A 5,259-nucleotide genomic window follows, 5' to 3' on the forward strand; every position below is an offset into this window, starting at 1 on the left:
AGGTGAGAAGATGAAAGGAAAGAAGAGAAATAGAAAGGATAGGAACGGTAAGGATAGGAGAGAAATGGAAAGAGTGGAGAGGAACATAGAAGACTAAAGGGAATGGTGTGATGTGGTAAGGAGGTAACAGCGGAGAGAGAGAGAGACAGAGAGAGAGAGAGAAATAAGCAAGTTAAAACATCCAATGCACACATATAACCTGCAAAACTACAACCCCAGGGAAAGCAAAACAACAACCAGCACATCCACATTACAGGTGGTGGAAGAAAAAGGCTGGTTTCGAAGGCTGACATTGTGTGTGTTGATAAAAATAGAGGATAATATCAGATAAATGAGTGAAATTTTGCCTCCAAGCATCGGCGCAAGGGAGGTGTGTCAAGAGTAAGAGTTGAGTGCGGTAAAGGGTGGTGATGGAAAGTGAGAGTCCAGTGAGAGCTACGTGTGGATGAGAGGCAGGTGGAGGGTGAGCGCTGAGTGTGGGAGTTGAGTGCGGTTGGTGTTGGTGGTGGAGAGTGAGAGTTGAGTGACAGCCGCGTGTGGCTGACAGGGTGGAGAAGAGTGAGAGCTGAGTGGGGTTGGGGCAGGTGGTGGGAAAGAGTTAGAATTGGGTGTGGTGTTGGGGGGGAGGGGAATCTAAGACCAGAGTGATACGAGTTAGGAACTGAGTGGCCTGGGACTGATAAAGACAGAGTTGGGTGAGATGGGCTGAGTTGAGAACGTACAGCTGCATGTGACTAGGATCATGGCCCTTGAGAAACGAGTGCTATTACTGCTCATTCACTCAAAATAAGCAATTTTCGTTCTATCCCTTAGCCGAGTGGCAGAAAGAGAATACTACAACTCTACATCCGTTCTATAGCATTTCTTCGTGACTAGCATTATATTCTAATGTTAATTTATTGTTACTGCACAATACTGAGGATGATGAGATGGAAATTTTACGTTTAGTTAAAGTGAACGGAGAACTGGAGTTGAAGAATGAGAGGCGTGGATGAAAGCAAGTGAGATGGAGAGTTACGTCTGTTAAGTACTGTGTGACAGATGAGAGTTATAATTAAAAGCTGGTGTGACGAACGACTGCCTGTGTCTGGGAGATGGTGTGGAGTTATAACAGCTTAAGGTTAGGAATTTGAGGTGAAGAATACTTGCGTGCGGTTGGGGGCTGGTATGATGGAGAGTTACGTGTTGCTGGGCCCTGTTGAAAAGAGTGGAATTTGCGTGCAGCTGTGATGGAGGCTTGTGTATGAAAGTGATAAGAGTGTTGAGTTGCGTGCAGATGATAGGTGGTGTGAGCGAAAGTTGCGTGTGATGGGAGGTGGTGTTGGAAGACTTGCATGTGGTTGGAAAGTGGTATTGAAAGACTTACGTATGGGTGAGATGTTGTGCGAGGGAGGGTTGCGTGTGGGTGGGAGGTAGTGCGAGGGAGAGTTGCGTCTGGTTAGGTGGCGGTGCAAGGGTGAGTTGCGTGTGGCTGAAAGGTGTGAAAGGTAGAGTTGTATGTGACTTGTACGTGGTGCGAAGGGAGTCGCGTGTAGCTGAAAGAGTAGCGAGGTGGTGCTGCATGTGGCACGAAGAGTTGCGTGCGGCTGTGATGGAGAGCTGGAAGTGAGTGTGATAGAGAATGAAGTTGCGTGTGTTTGGGATGCAGGGCAAGGGAAGAGGAGCGTGAGGGATGAAGTGTTTGGTGTAGGCGTGACCGGGAGACCGTGGAGGTGGCCACATGTTTATACACAACCCTGCCGGTAAATGCGGGGACACCACAATGTAAGTAATGAGCCAATAAGGTGGGGGAACAAAGGCGCGATGAAGGCTGCTTGCTGGAAGTGAGGGTGTTAGGCGCCTCTCACACCACCACTCTGTCTGATAAGGCTTGTATACCAGGAAGGTGACTTGCATGAACAAACACAACATCCATTTCCTTCCAATCGAAAATTTATCCTTGGAGAGAATACAAAAGGAATTCTTTTATGCATAATATTTCTGATTTTTTTTTTTTTTTAACACCACACTATGTCTCAGCATTGTGTTCACCACTTCACTGAATATTATTTACTACATACAGAAGTACTAAATGTCACTCAGATTATCAAGATCAGCCTTTTACCGAATAATTCTTAAGCCCTTCATCCGAGGTCATATTTTAAAACTTATTAATGTTATATCCAGACATCTTATTCTGTCTGGGAGAAAACTTTTAGAACTGAAGGGGTTAGACACAATCTTTATTAACTCCTTAATACGTTTTTTATTTTTATTTTTTAAGTTGAATAAAATCGCTTGGAGGTGACAAGAATAATTAAAACAGTTAAAAAAGAAACTTCTACCCTCTCTTGCTCCACCCATCCAACTCAAACTTAAGTGCCAAGAGAAGTACAAAGCACCCTTCAACCATTTCATACGCACTGCTCGGACAATCACATAACCGTCTCAAAGCACACAATTGTAAAATACCTTCCAATCACCTCGTATTGTAACTTAAGAATATCCTTTGCTAAACCACGATAAAACAGGTCCTCTTTCCCCACCCATCTCAGTGACACTACCAGCAAAACGTTCATTCATTCATTGCCAGACGCCATGTATCCCAAACGGGGTGGCCTACGGCTTAGAGCTAATTGTTTTACAGGGAGGGGCACTAATCCTCCACCAACCCCACTTGACACGTAGGGAGAACGTTATGCCAACAGCATCTGGTGTTCCCAGGCGGTCACCCATCCAAGTACTAACCAGACCCAGCGTTGCTTAACTTCTCTGATCGAACGGGAAGCGGTGTACTCAACGTGGTATGGCCGTTAATATCATAAACTAATAACACCCTCTCAATCTTCCAGAGCATGGGTGTATTTTTTTTTTTTTTTTTTTTTTTTTTAAGGGATTAATGCCCGAGCTAGACATCATGAAATCATATAGCCTTGCTAGGGTCACAGGAGAACGCTACCCCTCCCAGCGCGGCAGCCACCAGGCAGGGCGCGAACTCGCAACCTCACGATTACGAGCCCGACACCCAACCACTGAGCTACTGCGCTCCCAAAAAATAACTTTTCACTCGCTTCAAATACTCCACGCCAGACAATTTTGTTACCGGAAACTCTAACATATATATAAGTTGTAACGTTCCTCCTCGCCACCCCTTAGCCAGCATAATTACACTATTGGCAATACAAAGGATCAGACACTAACCTTCCAATCATCTCACTTTTCCACCTACAACAACCCCGTTCCCAGCCAAGACAACAACTAAACACCAAACCCTCCTCCCTTCCTCACCAGTTCCCACCCGAACGGCTCGGACGGTTCACTGTTTCCCAGCGATGAAGTCTTTTTTTATTGTATTGCTGTTAACTAAAGATGAATTTATATAGTCTAGGAGAGTCTGCAGCGGTCTGAAAAAATACACCAGATCTTGCTAACTTCGAAAATGTTTCCTTCCCCACCAGCCGCCACCCAACCCGTCCGCAGCGCTACAAAAGACCCTCCACTCCGGGACACAATGGCTGACACTGGACACCTAATGAGCCGTAAATAAAGAAAACAAAGGAACAAGAGCCTCAATTATTGCGCCGACTCTGCCTAGATTGACGCCGGATAGGAGTCAGGGAGGTGGGAGTAATGGGCGAAGACGTATATGGTTGCTGAGGCTGGTCGTGAAAGGGGAAATGTGTGGTAGGAGAGGGAAGGCGAGGTTATGAAGTGAAGTGGTTGACGAGGGAGGTGTGGTTGAAGGAAAGGAGACGTGGTTGAAGAGAGGGGTTAGGGATGGGGGTTGATGAAGGAGGTAAAATGTAAACGTAGGCCTAATTGGTGAAGATGTATATGGCTGTTGAAGTGAGAAGGTCTGACTGAGAGAGGAAAGTGTGGTTGATGAGGGCAGATGTGACTGAGGCTCCCTTGTTGAGGAAGAGGCATAGAGTACTGGGCGAGTAGACGTACAGGATATGCTTGGCGCTGATAGTAACTCATTGTAAAACGAGTGTATCTGGTTGAGGATGAGGGTGCATGGATGAGGAGAGGGTGTATGGATGAGGACATATGGATGACGGAGGGGGGTACCACTGAGTGTATGGATGAGAGAGAGAATAACGGCTGAGAGACATAGTAACGGCTGAGTCTGTGGTTAAGGGAATCAGGCTGGGTATTGGGCAAGAATCTATATGGCTTCTAGTTGGTGGGTGGAGGAGGCATGAGAACGAATGATTGTGGGAGGGGAAAGTCTGGCTGTGGGAGGCTAAGATACAACTAAGGGAGAGGAGCAGATTGAAGGAGGGGTGTACGGTTGAAGGAGGAACCAGTGTGGGTAATGGGCAAGAACCTACATAACTGGTTGAGATGAGGTTGTGTATGGTTGATGCGGGTTTATGGCTAGGGTTGTGTATGGCTGAGATGGGATCTATGGGTGGGTCGTGTATAAATGAAGTGAACCTATGGCTGGGGTCTTGTATGGATGAGGTGTGGGTCTATGGAGGGGGGTTGTGTATGCTTAAGGTGGGGTGTATGGACGGAGTTATGGATATAGATGTGTATGGTTGGGATGGGTTGTGTATTGCTGAAGGGGTCTATGGGTAAGGCTATGTAGGCTAAGGTGAGGTTATGACTATGGATGTGTTAAGCTGGGAGGTACCATACTGGCTTTATCTGATGAAGCTACGATTTAGTAAGATTTTGTAAGGCCGAACCATATGTGGCTGTTAGATGAAGATGAACAGGTGGTTGGGGGAATATTAGGTGTGGGCTGGGACAGAGCAGGTGAAGTTAGGATTCCCTGATTAAAATGGCCTGGTCTTATGAGAGATATTACATGAATGAGTCAAACTTTTGCTATAGGTCGTAGGTAGTAGCTGGGTGCATGGTTTAGGTAGAATAGCGAAAAGCTGACTTGTTAAGGCTAAGCTTATTTTCGTTTGGAGGTGGAGTAAAATTTGGCAGCTAAGAAGCGAGGATTCATTGTTAAGCCCTACGAGATAAGTTAAATTGACAGAGTTGTACCTTCATTACATATAGGTATATTTTCGGTAGAGTTGTGTAGCTGAAAGCTGAATCGGGGCTGATAAACACAAAGATGACTAGGAAAGAGCTTATCCTGGCGGGATATTATAGAGTAAAGGTGAGTTGTGTGTAGCTAAGGTTAAATAGGGAGAGTCAGGCTGAGTTGGGTTGGGCAGAGTTCAAATTGACTGGGCTGATCTGAGAAGGGTTAGGTCTAGTTATCCCAAATTAATGTCAAAAAAATAATCTGTAGAAAAGGTTAACATCTCTAAGACT

General features: G+C 45.8%; 1 non-coding gene across 1 annotated transcript; it reads right to left on the reverse strand.

Annotated features, from left to right (window-relative positions):
- Positions 1-2,678: 2,678 nt before the first annotated feature.
- On the reverse strand, positions 2,679-2,797 carry LOC145404780 (5S ribosomal RNA). Its single transcript, XR_013898236.1, has one exon. It is a non-coding gene; the product is annotated as a 5S ribosomal RNA (ribosomal RNA).
- Positions 2,798-5,259: the final 2,462 nt, after the last annotated feature.

This window comes from Coenobita brevimanus, chromosome 64 (genome assembly GCF_032717465.1).
Source record: "Coenobita brevimanus isolate Jiangsu-jjx chromosome 64, ASM3271746v2, whole genome shotgun sequence".
Lineage (NCBI taxonomy): Eukaryota > Metazoa > Arthropoda > Malacostraca > Decapoda > Coenobitidae > Coenobita > Coenobita brevimanus.